At 36.4% G+C, this 21,128-nt stretch overlaps 1 protein-coding gene across 5 annotated transcripts in view; it reads right to left on the reverse strand.

The window, feature by feature from the left end:
• LOC149566691 (tRNA-specific adenosine deaminase TAD2-like) overlaps positions 1-21,128 on the reverse strand; it is a 44,504-nt gene that overhangs the window by 2,341 nt on the left and 21,035 nt on the right. For 2 of the 5 annotated variants that reach the window (XR_016362289.1, XR_016362290.1), the window contains one exon: positions 10,121-10,366. The exons of the other annotated variants lie outside the window; for them this stretch is intronic. The gene's annotated coding sequence lies outside the window, so the exon portion shown is untranslated. The remainder of the gene's footprint in view (positions 1-10,120; positions 10,367-21,128) is intronic. 5 annotated transcript variants of the gene reach the window in all.

Raw genomic sequence — 21,128 nt, forward strand, 5'->3', positions numbered from 1 at the left:
CTTTGATTGGCTTGTTGTATCATTGATTACTCACTGTTTAATGACATCACCTCCACTATAGTCCCACACAGGAAGCATTAAAATAACTAAACAGAAGCTACCAAAGCAAAATCTTAAAAGCAGTGGTCCTCTCCATGAGACAAAAGCATATTCACAAATTGAGCTCAAACTACATGATGTCTTATAGCTTAATCTAATATGCACTTCACTAAAACATTGCTATTAGCCTCGGGATATTTGGTACAAACAATTAACTGGAGCAAAGTCTACAAATATGATCACACAGCATGTTTTCCTATTGTAGTGCTATTTAATGCTTATCCAAATTCAACAGAGTCAATCAAACCCAAATCCCAAAGTTATTTCTCTGTTCAGCAACAATCCTATTATATTTAAAACACCCAGCACTAATTCAATCCTGATCATACTCAGAGTTACAAATGTTGAAGATTGTAGCTGCGATACAGCTCTTTAGCTCTGATTTTTCTTTATGTTGAAAATGAGATAATACTTATATATTGTGTTTACAGCTGGAGAAGATATATGAGATTTATTTGAGATAATATTATATGAAGAGACATGTGTCATGTGTCATGCGGAGAAGCATGTGTTTGAAAATATGAAAAGACATATTTTTAGAAATTGAAGAAAGCTTCAGTTGTGAGACAAAGTCTCTCTCAATTCCTTATATATATTGTATTCAGTGGAAAGAATTTTATTCGATCATGTTTTACTATCAATAAAAGAGAGATTTTTCTAGTGTGGCTGGGTTTTTCCCTTCAAGCTGACGGGTTTTCCCAGGATAAAGTCGTGTATCTTGTATCTATTTAATTTATTGTTGTTATCATTATTTCTGAGCATATCTTTAACATGGTATCAAAGCCAAGTTAGATAACACTATATAAGAATTTGTCATTTTTTACTCGACTTGTAGTTGAGTTGTCTCCACTTGTATATGAGCAGTTTTTTGTGTTCAATTGTAGCTGATTTAATAAATTGATAGGCCAAAGCTTATCGGTTGGACCATTCAGTGCAGTCTGTATTGAAACCTATTGATGTCATTTTTTTACCACTACATAACATATAGCAATTGAAAACTTGATATGGGATATCAAACACTCAATTCCTCTCTTGAAAAATTGATACTCATGAAGACATGAGAACAACTCCAATGTTCCTTACACCTATGGATACCAACTCAGTTATCGATGTGATTTGTTGGTAATCACGTAGGCGGCCTTACGTTGTTCATTCAAGGATGATGGTGATGATGATGGGTTTGTAAAATATACGAGTACCAGATAATGTTGATGGTGGTGATGAGGGGATGATGTCTGCCAATGATGCTTCTCCTTAATTCCTTCCTTAAAGCTCCAAATAATAAACTACTCACTGCTCTACTACTCCTACTATAAATGGGAAGATTAGCAAATGGACGGGGATCAAATATGATGAAAGCTAACCAGCAGCTCCACCTCCATAGATGCAATGATTCAAAGGAAAAGACTAGTTTACCATGCAAGGCTTCCCAACAAGCCGCTAGGATGCTAGTGGCCTAGTTATAGATCCCTATCAAACATCCACTAATATCACCATGCAACTATCCATCTACTCTTACTAATTTTCTTGAAATGAAATTTACTTTAACAATTTCAAAGGAAATCTAATTCTAACTATTGGAAGTAGAAACCATGCAATAACACCAAATGTTCTTAATCACCATGCAAGTCACAACAACGATAAAGAGAGGCAATTTTGGTATTATCTTAGCAACAATTTTCTCCGACCCTTTACAAATGAGAGCAAATGGCCTTATATAGAGGCCAAAATTACAACCAGCGGTAGAGATTAAGAGGCAAAACCAACAATCCAGATTGGATCCTAGAAACCCTAATTAGGGTTGCCACCCCATCGGCCAATGAGAAGATGCCACCTCATCAATGGACAAATGAAAAAAAAAGGAAGTGGCAACCAGTGAGAAGGCACCGAAATGGTAGCCAATCAGAATCAGACACCTATCCTACCCAAGAAGGAGAATTTGCCACTTGGGCTTACATCAAATGATCTTCTAATATAGTTCTACCCCTTTCTTTCATCTTTTTAGCCAAAGCAATGAACTTGGCTAGCTTGTCGTTGACTTCCTTCATTGGAGGGTAGAGTGTATGTTTCATCTTGAACTCAGCTGAATTCATCATGTTGCTCGCTGCTTGCAGTGTTTTCTCATGATCCTTCTCATATTCTTTCGTGTATCCGATAAAGGCATTGAGGGAGGCAAGGGTGCCCAAATGTTTCTTCTTGGTGGCAACCTTCCCCAACTCATTCAATTTTGATCAAAATTCTATCTCATTGACATTCTCCTCTTGTCCACTTGAATTATCCCTTTGGTCTGTAGCCTCAAATATTTTCAAATCACTTCCTCCAAATTTGCTCTTCCTTGAAATTCACTCTTCCTTGAGATTCACTTTTCAATTTTCACCGCCTCTAAATCAAATAAAAGAGGTAGGACCCCATATAGAATTGCTTTTGATTTTGCATGGTCCTAAGTTGCAACTCTAAATTCTCGCTTATAATCCTAGCCCAATCAAACTTTCTCTTTCCATTCTCAATTTCATCAATAAAATAATATATCCAGTTTTGGAGTTGCATACCTTGAGCTAAGCCCATGATCCGGCTGAGAAGTACAATGAGATCGTCGTACTTTGATTTGAAATCTGACACGGTGAGCCTTGATGATCTGGTAACTCCCTTCTTGCCTTCGTGCAACCAATTTTCCTTTAGGTGAATGAAGTAAGCCTCCTGATTATCTTGAAATAACTTAGCCGCCTAATCCATCATTACCACTATCATGCTTTTATACTAGGGAATATTAAATACTTCTTTGACCACTTGTCTGCCGATGTTGCCCAACACTCTCTTTCCTTCATAAAAAATGATAGACTTGGTAACAATATCAAACCGAGATGCACACTCCATTACCAATTCTGGACAAGGCAAGGTAGGAGGAAAGGTCGCCACATGTACAATTCCGCTTTTGTAAATTTTTTTTGCCGTGGGGGATTGCCCTTCCTTCAATCTATCCTTTAACTGCATCATGTTTACTGTACCGATATTGGTGTCACTTATTTGCCTCACTTTTGAGAAGAAGGTGGTCTTAAGCATCATGTCTTCCTTGTCTTTTTTGGTATTCGTTCCCTTTGGGTTCTTGCTTGCACTAACATCTACCATCCTAAACACTTATTTTTCCCCTTCGTTCTAAATGATATGGACTACACTTATCGATCTCCAACCTTCTTTCTATCAATGGAATCTAACTTATTTCAGACTCGCCAAGTCCTATCTCTACACTTATCAGTCTCCAACCTTCAACCTAGGGGCGGGACTACCACTTATTTTTGCCTCTTCGTTACCTTAGTATGGACTACACTTATATCTCCCAACTTCAACCTATGGTGGTCTAGCTTATTTCTACCTCGCTAAGTGTCCTATCATGAAATCTACACTTATCTCTCCAAACTTCGACCTATCAATGGAATGATGAAGTGGTGGATGATGAATGCAAGAAGAATATAAGAGAAACAAACCAAGCAAGAACAAGGAGTGGAATCCGCCTTTAAACCAATCTTCACCTCTAAAATGAGTAGAATTGCACCCTAATTTTGTCTTCACCAATAACCAGGCCCTCTTCAAGTTCAGATCAGGTTTCCAAAATTTTAATCCTCCTTGCAAATAATGATGCCTTAGCAAAAATCAGAATTTTGTCTCCTTGAAATCGCCCACATTTGTCAAAATCAAACCCTTGGATCATGTATCTCCTTTACCAAATAAAATCACCCAAATCTAGGGCAGAAATTCGCAACCTTTGAAAGAAAATCAGACCTCACAAAATCGTCCAAGCAAGAGAAAAATTTCAGATCTGCTCCAAAATCTGACCTAGGGCAAAAATTCGCCCAAGTCCGCAAGCTGCCCTTCTAGAGAAAAATCGCTCAACACATGAGGAGGAAGATGGAATGAGGAGATGAGAGATGGGGGAGCCCCTCTTATACCAAAATTACCATGTCCTTTCAAGCTAGCCGACTTGCCCTGGAGGAAAGCAAAATTAAATTAGAATCTTTATCAATGCCCTAGATTTAAATGCCATGCTAAAATTACTTAGCTCAAAGTGAAAATTAGCCCATTTAATTGCCGGTTGTGATCAAAAATTGCAAAATAAAACAAGGAAAGCCTAGAAGATGCCAAAATTTTCATTTAAAAACGTTTTAGCAATTAAAATATCATTAAAATTGAATTTAGCAAGCTAAAATCAATTTTCAATTTCAATTTACCAATTTCCTTTAATATTTAAAAATCTTCTAGGCAATATTTCAACCAATTTAATGAAATTTTGCAATTTAATCCACTTTCAATTTTGCAATGCAATTTTAATTTTTAACCAAAATAAATCATTTTCCTGGCATCCAAAATTGATTTTCTAATTTCAATTTCGCTATCAAAAATTTCCTTTTTTACCGAAAAATTTAAGATTTTCCAAAACAATTAAATCTAAAAAATTTCATTTTGAAAATGTTCAAGTCTATACAATTATTTCTAATTTCCAAAATCTAAGTCCAAAATTTTGCAAATTTATCCTATCGAATATTATTCTAACCATCGAAAAAAATGTTATTTTTGAAATTTGTTTGGCTTAAGGATAAATTACATTTTCCGAAAAATCAAGTTAACACCAGGTGGGAAAAAAAAAAATACATCCCTCCTCCCTGGCCCGAAGGCGTCCAAAATGTAAAATTTTCAAATCAAAAACTTTTGGACAACTCCAAAAAATTTACTAAGGCAATTGAAAAAATTTCGAAAATCCGCGAAAATTGCCAAGGCTTGCCCAAAAAAGGGGGTCCCCAAAAATTTTAGGGCGATGGTGTGAAAACCTAACAACAAAACCTTCCCATGAATATTCATTTAGGCTCGAGCTTGATTGTTAATGACTATTCCAAGATTTGAATGTGTATCAATTTAGGTTTGCTAGAAAGACAAATTGCTTGGTAGGGTTACCCAGAGATTTGAGGATTGCTTCTATTGTAAACCTCAGCATGATTCATTTTTGGTTAAGTATAGTTGTGCCAACTCTATCCGTATGCAAGCCTTGTGATAGAAGACATATTGTGAAATACATCTATGTCGATATTTTGCTGTGGTAAGAGCTGCATAATCAAGTCGACTCATCTCTTTGGTAAACCCAAGGACACCTGAACAAAGGGACATTTGTGGGCATGCAGGTGTATTTACTACATGTGTTGATGATTCCTTTTGGCTATTGAAGACATCAGTTTTATTATGGTGTTGTTTCATTTTTCCTCACCATATTTTGAATACTCTGCAAAAGTTAATCTTGTATTGTAATCATTCATGAATCAATGAATGATTCTTCAGGCATCAAGATGCCTCTCATGCGATGGAAATTTTTATTTTATTTTATTCAAGTCTTCGGAATGCAACGATATAGCTTATGCATTCAAATTGGGGGTCTTTGTGGAGAAGCTATTGATTTTGGGTTTTGCAAACATCCTCCAAATGACTGAAGAGGAGGTATTGGGCACCTACTAGTATTATCTACATGTCCTCTGCAAATAAAACCATCACAAATCGGCAAGAGCACCAAAAGTTATCATAATACACAAGATGATATTATTGGGCCTAAGGCTCATATGGGGTCATTTTTGTTGCTACTTATCTTGCTAGACGCATCTTGTCCTTCTATTGCTCAAGGTAGAATCCATCTGTTCAAGGCTTAATGAGAGGGGTTGTACTTGGGCACTTTACAGCATATTCCTCTTAAGTTTGTCACTAGGTATGGTTGAAAATTCACAACACTAGAATTCCTATCGTTGTTCTTTCTTCCTTACATTGCAGCAAATTAAAGTCTTAATGAATAATTTTGAGCAGTCAGAAAAGTGCTTCAGAACCAGAAATATCCTTCGAAGATCAATTCATTCTCATATTACACATTGAAATTTGCACAACAACACTGTTGTGCGAACAAAAATCTCACACGGAGGTGAAGGATGCGAGTAAGGAACATCTTTGTTGTGGGAGTAATATGTCCAAAGGCAGACGCTTTATCTTTTTATGTGATTGCACCAATTGTCAGGTTGTGCTCAGCAAGTGTGAAGATGATTGTGTGATTTTTCTCATTAATCTTCATTATTTTGGTTGGTCACCTATGGATGCAAATTCTTCTTCAGCATTCTCTTCTGAGATTAAAAACGATTTTTGAGTATTTTAAGAAACTCTGGGTCAGGTTCAAATTGCAATGAGTCTTGCCATTCTAATGGTAGAAGAACGACATCCATTATTGTTATTTTCTGAAGCCTCTATAAATCTTAAGAGGTTTGCGGCGATTGGATTGTTTGTGCCGCCTATCTGTCTATGCCACAGGCATAGAGGGAAGTATAAAGTTTCGGATTGGACAGGTTTAGACTTGGTAGAAGGTGCTACATTTAAGTTGAAGTTTTTCAGATTATGTAAGTGTTAGTTTCTAAGGCTGAAGAGTTTTTGGTAGCTCATACTTTATTGACATGAGAAATTTCATGAAGCGGCACACACACAATTGGCTAATTTTGTGGAGGATTTAAAAAAATCTTGTCTTTGCTACTCATACCCAAGGATTGTGTTACTAAGAATGCAGAGCTTCTACAAGTTGCAGAAGATCTAAAAGGCAGCAATATCTTTTCGTAGATCTCGATACAAAGAGGATGGAAGCAATGAGGTGATGACGGATTATATGCAAAGCAAAGCATGAGGAGGCTTCTTGTAGTCTTGGACTAAATTGTGACACACATCTTCATTAAAAAAGATAGATCATATATAGAAAATGATATTCAAGGTGAGATTACTCAGATTCGGAGGGAGCTTGTGTGACAAGGAGATAATTCTTTGCAAGCTTATGTGTAACAATTGGGATCAGCTATCTTATTGCGGTGATCAAAGTTGTCCTTGTTGAGAGGAAGTCTCTATTGAGATAATATCTCAGTCCATGTTGTTAATGAGTAGTTCTCTACGAGAGAAGTTCGAGGTGAAATCGCTTGTGCCACCCTCTACAATGAGTCATGGTGGAAATACATTTCTCTCAGGGAGAAGTCTGAAGTGAAAGCCCTCGTTCCACCCTCCGCAAGTAGGTATGGTGGATCCATCCTCTATGGGTAGGCAAGGTGGAAATGGATTCTTCTCTAGGATAAGTCTGAGGTGAAAACCTTTGTTCCACCCTCTACAAGTAGGTATGGCGGACCACCCTCAACGAGTAGGCATGGTGGAAATGCATTCTTCTATGAGAGAAATTTGGAGTGAAAGCCCTCAATCCACCTTTTGTGAGGAAGTATGGTGGACCACCCTCTATGAATAGGCATGGTGGAAGTCATGTGACTTCAAGACTTAAATTTTATATTATGCTGAGATAAAATGTTTTTATGTGATGTAAATTTATCATTGACATCTTTGGTTGCAACTATGTGTGCCCGCAATACTAAAGATCTCTCTCTTGCTAAGAGGGAATGTTGAAGATTGTAGTTGTGATAGACATCTTTATCTTTGATTTTACTATATGTTGAAAATGTGATAATACCTAGATATTGTGTTTACAATTGGAGAAAAAATTTAAGATATTTATTTGAGATAATATTATTTAAAGAGACATGGGTCATGCTTCATGTGAAGGGGCATGCATTTGAAAATATGAAAAGACATGTTTTTAGATATTGAGGAGACCTTCAATTGTGAAACAAAGAGTCTCTCAATTCTTCATATGTATTGTATTCAATAGAAAGCATTGTATTTGATCATTTTTATTATCAATAAAAGATGCTTTTCTGGTGTGGTTGGGTTTTTCCCTTACAGCTCAAGGGTTTTCCCAAGATAAAGTTGTTGTGTCTATTGTATCTATTTTGTTCTACTCTTGTTTATTGCTGCTAACATTATTTCTGTGCATATCTTTGACAACAAAAGCCTGAAAAAACTGTAAATTGACTTCTAACCCAAGAAAATGTTTATGTTATTTCTCACAAGGATTTATGTTTATCTAATACCAATAGCATCTCAGCTTAAATACATAAGCAATAAAATGTTGCCAATACAAAAACAGACTTCATTCAAAATGAAAATCCTTAAAACATTGCTTGTGCTGCCTATTTTGAAAATGTACAACAACATATTTCTCTTTTTGCTAAAATGCCCCCAAAAAGGATTTGCATATTAGAAAAAATTTACATCATTTTAAGGACAAGCCAGAAATGGAAATTCCTTTTGGCTGACAAATCAAAAAGATGAAAAAAAATTTAAGGACCCTATACAACACTAGGGCAATAAAACTAGCCAGAGAGTTAACATTAGGTCCCTTCATGTACGTAAACCCTGTAACCCAGTGCACTAGAAGCCTTATGCAATTAAACAATTCCCTGGCTTATGAAATCTAAGCTCCCAAAAGATTTTTTTCCTAGTAATAATCCTGTACATATTATGATGAAATTTTAGTTTTCTTCTTATTTGTAGATATAAAACAGTGTTACAAGGGGACTCACACCCCCATCGCAAACCTTGGAGTGTACCCATTCCCAAGACGTCCCCGCGTCGGGTACTCGCGTACCCAAGTAACCCCACCTCTGTCATTCCGCAACCATGTTGCCACTGGAATGGGGACTTGGATTTCTACTTGAATTTTGATTTTTAAATGTTATTGTTGGGTATGTAATATGTTACTATGTTGAATGTTCAATGGTTCTAGTTCATGTTGCAATTTTGCTATGTTCAAGTATTTTAATTTGGTATGTTTTACAAAAACATCATTTCATAACAAGCATTTCAAGTTCTATATGTATACTATATAACACCCCTCCCTGCCCCATCCTCCCCTTGCCACTATCCCAAAAACGAGGCCCATTCCCCCCCCCCCTGTCTTGGAAACTCGTCCCAACATCCCGCCATCCCCACATACCCCAATACCGGTGTTATATTGATATAAAATTAGAATAACTTTTATTATTTTGAAGAGCTAATCATGATTTAGTTTTTAAGTTTTTTCTAGAAAATTCAGGAGACAAAGTTTAGTGTAGGCCACAGATGCTTTGGGAAACTTTCTTGGTTTAGCTAATATGATCTTAGACTCTATGGTTTTGCTTATTAGTTCCAAAAGCGATAAGCCCAAACTTTAACAATAGAGAAAAAGGAATCCCCAATCAGAGCAACTTACTAGAGTTTGAGTTTCAAATTCCTGTAAGCAGAATGTGTCTACTTGCAACAAATATTAAACACTTGTCAATTGCGTGACACCTGTTTTCTCGGCCAACTCTCCTCTGTGGGATTGTTTTGAAACAGCTGGACTTCTATGCAACCAAGAAAGTTGGCAAATATCTTGCATTGAAACCTTTGCAATCCTGCTATGTCAGCGCAGTTCCTAGGAGCCCATTTGGTTGTCGGAATTAGATTGGGGAATTCAAATTTGATATTATAGATTTGTTATTCTAGAATTTGATATCCAGATTACGATTTTCAAATTTGGTTTGGGACCGTTTGGTTCACCAAGAATTCTGGATTTGTCATTTTCAGAATATGATTTAGGACGGTTTGGCCAGTTTTCCTACATTGATGTGGTTATGGAATAAATGAAAATGCATCTAAACACTTTTTGTCTGATTGCGGAGGCATCCAACTAATCACCTTCTATCTTTGAATTGCAGAGGCATCCACACCTATATTTATCAAGTGTAGAAATCATTCTATTCTGATTACTCACTACCTATAGAACATAAATCAATAAACTATATAACTTAATAGTATAATACTTCATTACAGCAACATATATCAAAAAGTTTTCAAAGATCAAATCTTTTTGTGTTGTTTGACAGCAGAAGAGTAAAACTTGTTTCAATATGATATTTTTGTTCCTATTTATTTCTGTGATTCTAATGCTTCGGAACTGTACAAGCCACTTTTCAGACACAGAGTAGATAATTGTTGCTTAGTGCAGGCTAATTCTTTTTCTTTACAGTTATTCATCACTTGGTTTTATGAGATTCTTTTCAAAGAATAAACAACTCTCTAAATTATGAAATGACCAATTTTGAAGGAAAATTGAACTCACTTTGGAGAGAAATAGCATTGCCAATGTAATTTCAGCATCAAATGCCAGCAAATGGCCAGCAGTTATACCATTGCAGTCTCTCACTTTCCTATGTAATTGTCTCTATCAGTTGATAACAAAAAATCTATTTGCATTTTCATTGTTGTTCTCAATTCTAGAGAATCTATTTGAGAATCTGTCATATAACACACTGAGCAGAAGGGGTCTCAGGAGAGGCAATGAAATGATCTACACCGCATGAGAAATCTGTGTGACAAATGAAAGCCAGATTAGTTCAGGCCAATGTTACCAGCCTCAGACTCAGCTCGGACTCGGTTAGGCCCAAATTGGTCTCGGTAGCTGGACTCGGCAAATTAAAAAATCCATGAAATTCAAAGATTAAGGCTTTCAAGTTTTTTTCATGTATCATTTAGCCAATTATCTCAAATACACAATAACAGAGATAAATAGAAGCTACTTTGCACACGTATACAACTTTTCATAGATCACATAGTATAAATGCAAATTTTTGAAAGAAATTACTTGAAGTTAAACTAAATAACACAATAGAAATCTGAAATATAGTGCAACTATCAAATGTCTACAATATCCATGGAATATGCAATCCATGGAATCAAAAGTTCAAAACATACATCAAAAAAAAGGCTCATAGTAGCCTATGTCTTCCTACGAGTACCCCTAAGATAGGTTATGGAAGACTCTAGAGCCATCCTCTCTCCCTGTGTTGAGGTTGAAAATCAGTGACATGCTCATCATGATCATCCCCATCCTCATACTCATCCTAATAATCCTCATCATCAAAGTCAGATTCATCACTCTCAGCCTCAAGGTTCTGCGTTGGGTCTTCTCATGCTCTAGCCTCCTCCATTGCCATCGTCATTGTCGGATCCCAAAACCCCCATACTCTTCCCTCAACTCTTTCTCTCTCTTCTTTGTGTTTGCAAGTGATAGAATGATCTTTTTAGGTCTTACTCGTGCTTAAAATACCAAAAAAAAAAATTAAATTTTTTTTTTTGCCTTTTCTAAACACTGCCCGCTCAACTGAATCAGGTTGAAGGGACTCGACAAGTCAGTTGAATCAGCTGACTCAACGAGTCAGCCAAGACTATATCGAGTCCAAGTCCTGAGGCAGTTTGCCTCATTTTGCTTGGCTCGCCTCAGGACTCCCTGAGTCCTTGCCAGACTCGCCAAGTCCTATGACACTAGTTCAAGCAGACCTCAAAATGTTTTCATTTCAATTAATTGTAATGCTCCTTTTTTGCAAATTGGAATTAGAATGTGCGTTATAGCAATTCCACCTATTTAGATGGAAGATAAAAATTCCGGTTTTAGGGGGTAAATGGGGCTACCAAATTCTACTTTTTCCCAATTCCAATTCTAATTTTGGGCACCTGAACACTGAATTATAAAATTTCTAGAATTACAAATGCCAATTCCTCTCCAAATCTGGCAACCAAACAGGCCCTTAAGAAATGTGCATTTTCTAGTATCGTAAATCTATAAACCCCCCTCTACGATTCTACAACCAAAACAGAATCCATTAACATAGAGCTGAATAAATTTAAACTAGTATTTACTTAAAAAATTTGGCATCTTTAACTGCTGCACAAACAGACAAGGAAATATTGAAGTGAATTTGAATTGTCATTGGCTGTTGAAAATAAGTTTAATCACTGTTTAACTTTGACCCTTCCCCTTTCCATCTCATCAAACACCCAACATTAAACCTTCATCATATAGAGTGGACATAGCTCAAGTGCATCCTATATCGCATAGAGTAAACAAAGCTCTAGTCCTATTCTTTGAACTTACTAGACCCTATACTATACTAAATAGTTAATGCAATACCTTACCATCATTTACAGGTTTTATCCAAGGACACCAAATCTCAAGCAAACTATTATTTTGTGGTATTAGCAATATAATTAACTCAGCAAACATTAAATGAAAGTCCTCTAGTTATCAAAGTTCTTAAATAGTTAAAGCAAGTCATGAATATAGCAACTCCAATAGAGTTGTCAATACTCACAGACTATCAGCACAAAATCAACTTCTACAAAAACTCTTCTCTATAATAATGCACAGAGATAACCAACATAATTTTAAAGATCGGAACCAAGATTGTTTACAATTTAATTTACAACTCGAAAGAAACCTTTACCATCAAACACAAATAACTTCTTATAACTTTTCCCATCCATCTCTCTATCTACTTTCAAAAGCTAGCAGTTTCCACTATATCATCTTTTGGGTAAAGTTTCACACTATATAATCTATTATAGGCTTTCAACTGTAGGCACCCCATTCTGTAATCTTTCTGATGTATTAAATACCGCAATCCATCTTCAACATCTAAAATGATTTTTCTTTCTAAAATGTCGTTGGGAGATTGATAGCAATAACATAATTGGGAGATTCATGCCGTTGGGGGATTTATACGCAGATCACAGGACGGACAGCGCTCTGAATCGAGAGTCATTCGGACAAGGGCAACAAGGGCAAAGCAGAGGGCAAGTCGCTACAGTAGACAGGAAAACAACAATCCTAAAAAGACTTTGGAATAACATGTTCGTAAAAGCAAGATACAACTAGAGTATTTGAGAGTTTTCCTGTTCAATCAGGCTGGCGTTGGCTCTGGGCTCCACTTCTCCAAGGCAGAAAAGACAGGGCACTAAGCAAGTAACAGCACAGTGGGACTAGGACATCACACCGGAGCATCACAGTGGGACCAGGCAGCAGACACAATACCAGACAAGCTCGTTTCCAAGGGAAAAACGACGACTGGGCCCAGCCCACAGCAAGATAGGGGTAGGCTTTTCAGCCAAGGGTTTCAAGGTGCACTCTCCGACTTTTTTTTGCTTTATATATTTGCTCTTGTTAGTTTTGTTTTGTCCTTCTTTCCTTTGATCAATGGAAAAACAAATTGTGGATACACAAACAATGGGAAAACAAACAGTGGATATGCAAGCATTGGGAAACAAACCATATCATTGGTAAAAAACGGTCAAGAAATTCTGGTGCACTTTGAAACTAACCATTTAGGTCAAGTCAAAATGGCATCACTCGGCAAGACAGGGAAATATATTTGGGTCAACGTTAAACAGTTCAAGGGCATTTTAAAACGTAGACTTGCTCGCTTGAAAGGGTCACATGAAAAGCAGAAACACAGGCAGAGATTGCATAAACCAGAGAAGAAACAAAAAAATGTTGTCAAAATGTACCCTCCTCCACACTTAGATGGTGACAGTCATTTGGGTGGTAGCAGCAACTTTGTTGATTCTGTCACTTACAACCCTACCTCCACACCTCTCGCTTGATGCCTAGTCTTTATGTGCAAGAACTATTGAGGGCCAAGAGGAGGTTGGAACTCCTAGAGGCTAAGGAACAAGAAAGTTATCGTAATATGCAGGTGTTAATTGCAGCAAATAAAACTCTTGCAGTTAATAACAACATTTTAAAAGCTCAAATATCGATGCTGCAAGAAACACTTTTAGCAGGGAAGCTTGAATGGCAGAACATGAAGGATGAATGGAAAAACTTGAATGCTACATTGGAAACAACCAAGGTCACAACAAATATTGAGTCATCTCATTATAAGGAGAGACCGATTCTTCACACTAATTCGTTGGGAAAGGCAGGGGTTGAAGAGGAGAGGAGAAGTTTTTCAGAAGTCGCCAAAACTTGGGACAAAAACAGCAAACACCTTGATATGGCAAGAGAAGAGGCAAAGATTCTTGTGAACACACAAGACGGAGAGGTCAAGGAAAGGCAGCGTAGGGCATCCAATATAATTATCAAAGGGATAAAATATTATGGGGAAGGCGAACACACCCTCAACTTAACGAGGGATTTCCTACAAGATGTGTTGTTGTGGCAAGGACAAATCTGTCAAGCTTGGAGGGTTGGCAAACCACAAGCTGAGAGAAATAGGCCAATCAAAGTAGTCATGCCCAGCATTAGCGACAAACAAAATCTACTTAACAAAAAACAGCTCTCGAGGGGTTCTCACTTCGTTATAGAGGAGGATTTAACCATGAGACAGCAAGTAGAAAGAAGAATGGAAATGGAAAAAATCAGAACCGCTAGAAATGAAGGCAAAAGAGCTTGGATGTTCAAGGGAAAAGCAATTATTGCTCATTTTAGCCACCACTCCTATGAAGGGCAGCAAGAAGGCAACAAAGGTGTGACAACAAACACATTAGCATGCAGCGATACAACAAGATCAGCAATCACGCTTAGCGATAATAACTCAACTTCGAGTCTTTCACATCAAAACAAATAGCAATCAAACTTAACCCAGGCGTCCTTAAGTTTAGTTTGTTGGAATTGCAGAGGTTATCCATGGAGACATGGGCCTGGGTTAGGACCTATTGCGGAAGGCAAAGACATTATTTGTCTCATAGAGACACATGAGCATGAGGGATGTAAGACCCCATTGTTTGAAGGATACTGGAAGATGGCAGTGTGGAATGAGGTAGCAGGAAATGGTAAAGGTCATGGAGGTATAATGGTTCTAGTAAAAGAAAGGGATGGTCGTGCCATTCAGTTGGAAAAGACTGATTTTAATAAACAATTTATATGGCTCAAAATTGTGGAAAATAACACTCTTATCAGGATTGCAGCCTGTTACTTTGCTCCACAAATATCTAAAACTTATAAAAAGTGTGGCTTAGATCACAATGAACCCTATGCTGCGTTAAAAAAAGATGTTGCTATTTTTTCGCAACGTGGGGATGTTCTTCTTGTTGGAGATTTCAATGCTAGGACAGCAAATTGGCAAGCAAGTATTTTCAACTCCAAAGTAAATGATAACACTATTTGGCTCACAGAAGAAAAAAATCATCAATGGGAAAGAATATCCGAAGATGCTAAAGGCTGCAATCATTTTGGGGAAGAATTGATCACTTTATGTGGCACATTTGATCTCATAATTTGTAATGGTTTGGCTAGATGGGCTAAGTCAGGTACTTTCACTTGCAACACATACAACGGGGCAAGTGTGGTAGATTATGTAATTTGTTCGCAGAATTTGTATGAAAATATTGAAGAAGTTGAAATTGGAGAACACATTTGGGATCTCAAATCAGATCATAGACCGCTGTACGTAGATTTGTATTGGGCAAAGGATAGGCAGATTGGAGCAAAAACCCAAGGCCCTCAATACCCCCCTTCTCAGGGCAGAATTTTGTTAACTTCAGAAAACAGTAACACTTTCAGAGCTACTCTAGAGGAACTTTGTATGGGACACCCTATGTATAAACATGGTGTTAACAGTTATGATTTATCAAATATGATTCATGAGGCTCTTTCAAAATGCAAGAGAGCAAAAAATAGAAAATCTGAAACTAATTGTTTTCCAGCCAATGCTTGGTTTGATAAGGAATGCAAGAGGGCTAGAAGAAACCTAAGGGAGTCAAATAAAACTAACCTTGACATTAAGGCCTACAAACAGATCCTAAAGAAGAAAAAAACTGATTTTATGTTCACAAAGAGAGAGGAGCTAATTTTCTTGGGCAGAAATAACCCCAAACGTTTTTGGAAAGAACTCCAACCAAGGAGAAAACAAACTGAAAATAATAATATTACTGCCACCCAATGGTTTGAATATGCTAAGAAACTTTATGAAATTATACAAGTGTTCATCATTTCAGAGATCATCATCTCTTTAAATAATGAATACACATGGTAGAGCCCATAACAATCAATAGCCTGACAAAATAAAAATTATTTTATTAATAATCAAAAGAGTACAAATGGATTACAACTCAACCATACCAAGTCTCCTCCTGAAATGTTCTTTTTTTCTCTAGACAGAGGTTTGGTGAGTATGTCTATTGTTTGATCTGCAGTGCAAATGTATTTCAATTTTATAGAATTCCTGTCTACCATATCTCTTACATAATGGTAAGGAATTTCAATATGCTTGGACCTGTCATGAAAAACAGGATTCACTGAGAGCTTGATGGAACTCTAATTATCACAATGAATAATCGTGGGATTCATAGCTTGCCCAAATAATCCCACAAGTAACTTCCTCAGCCAGACTGCTTCACGAGAGGCCATAGTTGCTGCAATGTATTCGGCTTCTGTGGAACTCTGTGCTATTGAAGACAACTTTCTGCATATCCAAGATATCATAGCTGATCCTAAACTGATACAGCATCCTGAAGTACTTTTCTTGTCTTTAACACTTCCACCCCAATCTAAATCAGTGAATCCATGTAAGTCTAAAGCAACTTTCTCATATTTGAGTCCATAATTAGGAGTGCCTTATAAGTATCTCATAATATGTTTAACTACAACTAGGTGAATCTTCTTTAGTTCGCACATAAACTGACTTAAGGCATTAACTACATAGCAAATATCTGGTCTTGTATTTACTAAGTACATAAGGGACCTAATCATCTGTCTGTAGAGAGTAGAATCTATGGAAGGTGATTCTGTTGCTGCTTCCTTAAGTTTATGTAGATTAGTCTCCATTGGAGAAGACATAGGTTTACAATTCCACATTCCAAATCTCTTCAAAATGTCTGATGTATACTTTTCTTAAGTATGATACTGTTAGAATTTTGTCGTACTTCCAATCCTAGGAAGTAATGAAGGAGTCCCAAATCTTTCATTTCGAATTCTCTAGTTAGATCTTTCTTGCACTGATCTATGAGATGATCATCACCTATTATTAGTAAGTCGTTGACATACAGTATCAAAATTACCATATCATTTTTATCTCTTTTATAATATAAATTTGGATCAGCTTCATTCTTGGAGAACCCTAAGCTAGTGAGATACTTATCAATTCTTTCATACCAAGCCCTGGGAGCATGTTTAAGCCCATAGAGAGCTTTCTTGAGCCTACAAACAAAAGCGTTAGCATCATGAGTTTCAAATCCTTCAAGTTGCTCCAAATATACTTCTTCTGAAATCTTTCCATTTAGAAATGTTGTTTTCACATCCATCTGATGTACCTTCCATCCCTTTGATGCGGCAATTGCTAAGACTGCTCTTACGGAGGTACATCGCAATAGGAGCAAAGGTTTCTTCATAATCAATCACTTATTTCTAAGAAATTCTTCTGGCTACAAATCTGGCTTTATACTTCTAAATACTACCATTAGCAGAATGCTTTATTTTAAATATCCACTTGGAAGAAACAACAGATTTTCCTTCAGGTCTTGGAACAATTTCCCAAACATCATTTTTCATGATAGATTGGTATTCTTCTTTCATAGCTTCTTTCCAAGTTGTATGTTTGATAACATCAAAAGGATTGGTTGGCTTTGTTTTGGATAAATCACTCATGTTTGTTGTATAACCAGAGCATCTTTTAGGTCTTTTGCTCTCTCTGACTGTTCCAGAAGGTGCAGCAAAGTCTTGAGCTGCTTCAACTGTTTTAATGGCCCAAAGTGGTCTTTTTCTTTGAATTTTCTTCAAGGTTCATATTTTGAATTTCATCTTTGATTTCTTCTAAGTTCTCCCTCTGGGACTCAGATTCACTATTTCTCTTAGAACTAGATAAAGGAGAAGGTTCATTAGAACTTATGGCTCTTTTGAATGCAAGATCTTCGAAGATTACATCTCTGCTAAGTTCAATATTTTTCTGTCCAGGTATGAAAATCCTATGTCTTAGATGTTTCACTATACCCTACAAAAATACCTTTCCTCCCAGAGGATTCTAACTTGGTTCTTTTTTTCTTTTGGAACATGGATATATGCAGGATACCCAAAAATTCTAAGGTGACTTATATTGGGTTTTACTTTAGTAAATACTTCTTCAGGGGTTTTGTCTTTTAGATAGGAGTGAGGGCTTCTGTTTTGAATATATACAGCAGTACAAAAAGCTTTTGCCCAAAGATAATATTCTAGATTTTGGTCAAAAATCATAGCTCTAGCAGCTTCTATAATAATCCTATTCTTTCTTTCTGCCACCCCGTTTTGCTCTAGGTTATAAGGAACAGTGTACTCCCTCTTAATCCCTGATTCTTTACAAAACCTTTTAAACAAATTTGAGGTATATTCTCCTCCGTTATCAGTTCTAAGGATTTTAATTTTATGCCCTAAAAAGTTTTCAGTTAATGTTTTGAATTCTTTAAACCTTTCTAGGATTTCTTCTGATTCCTTTCTTTTTAAAAAATAAATCCATGTTTTCCTAGAGAAGCCATCTATAAACAAAATATAATACCATAATCCTCCAAGAGAAGGAAAAGACATGGGTCCACATAAATATGAATGAATTACTTTTAGTACATTATTTGTTTTCCTAGTACTATCATGAAAGGGACTTCTAGTGTTCTTACCTAGAGCACACCCTTTGCAAATACTAGGGTGGTCTTTATTTAATTTGGGTAATCCAGTAACCATCTTTTCCATAGTTGATAAAGTTTTGAAATTTAGATGCCCTAATCTTCTATGCCATATTTCATTTGTATTTGTAGCTTCGTAGACTAGGGCTTGAATGGATCGACTACATTCTGTATTCAATTCATACAAATATCCTTTTCTTTGACCAATTAACTTTGCTTTCTCGATGGAGGAGTTCTTAGCCCAAGTTAATACTTTGCCATCCACGAATGCAACATTGTGTCCATCATCTTCAAGTGTTGTAATTGAGATAAGGTTTCTTTTAATTCCTGGTACATAGTGTACACCTTTAAGAAGAAGAGTATTTCCTGATTTTAGTTTCGAAGTACAATTTCCAATTCCTTCAACGGAGTGTGCTGAGATATCACCAATGGTAACTTCACCATTAACCTTCTCCGATAAAGAATCTAGAGTTTCTTTGTCTCTCGTTATATGTCTAGAGGATCCACTATCAATTACCCATGCTTTATTTGAAATTTTATTTGATAGAGAGGAATACAAAACACAGTTCTCAAGATCATAAGTGTCTTCTTCTCTAATAACATTTGTAAAATTTGCTTTTTGTTTGGAATTTTCAAGACAATTAGATCTATAGTGTCCAAATTTTTCACATTTGAAACATTTTATTTTAGATAGATCTTCCTTGAGTTTTCCATTCTTTTGATTTCCCTTTTTCTTTTTGAAATGCTTCTTCTTGCCCTTATATGAGTTTGTATTAAGAACGTGAAGTTCTTTATCTTCTGCTTTTGGTTTCCCTCCTTTCTTTAGTTTTCTGAATTCCTCTTGAAGACAATCGTTCTTGAGTCTATTAAAGTCCGAAAGATTATCTCTGGCACTTATTCCTTGTGCAAATGTCTCCCACGAATCTGGCAATCCATCTATAGCCATAAGTGTTAATTCTATGTCACTAATGGTGGTTCCTATGCTTGATAGTTCATCTCTAATGCCGGCAACTCTTAGGAAGTAAGAATTTATCGATTCCCCTTTCTTTATTTGAATGTGATTCAGTTGCCTTTTTAGTACGAGAACCCTAGTTGCATTGTTTACTTCATATGCATTTCGCAATGCATTCATCATATCAAAGGCAGTTTGATGTTTTGTACGCATAGGTATGATATATTTTTTACTCCATCCAAGATAATTTGAATAGCTTTTCTATTTCCTCTGCGCCAAATTGATTTGTGAGATTCAACTGGAGGTTGTTTGGATACTCCATCAGCAAATTGTTTTACATTGTTCTCTTAAAGAATCATCATGATTCTGAATTTCCAGGCCTCACAATGTTCCTTCCCATCAAACCTATCCTCGGGTCTGATTGTGTATGCCATAGAAGATAAGAGATTGTTGCTTGATGTATACAAAGTCTAATTACTAAAATTTTTGCAAAGCCTAGGTTCAATAACCAAGCTCTAATACCATGTAAATTTTTCTGCAAATTTCTTATCTCTGATTCAAACTTTTGGTTCAGTCTTTAAATGCTGAGAATGGTCTTCAATGTTTTGAATATTTGTTGAAGTTAACACTTATCTTGATGCAGATCCAATAATGAATAATATACCTTTGACTGTGAGGGGATATCTCTGATACAATTTGCAGGATATGGATGCTTAGAGGAGCAGACTTTTTTGTAACTGTGTGTCCTCAATCTGCATCGATAACCTCCCTATATATCCTTCCTGAAGGGTATGTCCCTCAAAGGGATGTAACCCTTCCTAAACTTGCACTAATTAAACTCCTTCTAAATTGGCGATCAAGGAAGACATAACTAATAACACCTAACTAACCAATTGTTAGTTTAGTTAAGCATTATACTTGTTTCTTCATGAGAAGTCACCAGCCCCTAGAGTTATATTTAATGCTAGTTTAGAGATATATCATAATGAGAAGAGAAAGTACGGTTTGTACTATCAGATCTGTAGGTGATCAAGTTAATATTCTTAACAATCTCTGAATTGGAAATTAAAACTCCTTTTTGCCTGTTGATAAATCTTCAATCGTAATAGCCTGTAAGAGGCATTTTCTATTTTTTTCAATGGCTTCCTCCTTAACCCTTGCTTGATGTAAGTTATATTTGCATTCTATTTAATATGAAAGGAATTCTGACAATCTTTAACCAATATTTGAATCGTTAGAAAATGTTTCAATTCATCGTTTTGTTGTATATGAAAACATTCACTCATATTTCTTCACCGTCTCTCTTTCTCGAACTGCCAAATGAATGAATTTATGCACGAAGGGTAATTTTGACACAAAACTTTGAATCGAGAAGGCTGACAAGTGACTTCCTCCATTAGTATTGTTGGAAGCTCATCTTATAAAGACTTGTAATATTGCTATCAGGAATCAGATGTGTAGTTTTTGAGTCAAACAAATTGACTCCTATTGCACAAGTGTTGATTCACAAGAACCCATCTCTCATGAGAAAGTATGGAACACTTAGCACCCAATACATCTAGATGATGCTCACAAAGGTGAAGCACCAAGACTTTCACACAAGTATCACCCATCCCAGTACTACTCCAGCTCAAGCTCACTTAAACACAGAGTTTTCTCCAAGGTCAAACCCACTTAGCATGCAACCCCATTTGCAAAACCTTCAACGAGTGTTTGTGCCTTATGAACCATTCATTATAGAGCCCCTTTAGCTCAT

This window comes from Cupressus sempervirens, chromosome 3, assembly GCF_028749045.1.
Source record: "Cupressus sempervirens isolate cs-2001-9-10 chromosome 3, ASM2874904v1, whole genome shotgun sequence".
Classification (NCBI taxonomy): Eukaryota; Viridiplantae; Streptophyta; class Pinopsida; order Cupressales; family Cupressaceae; genus Cupressus; species Cupressus sempervirens.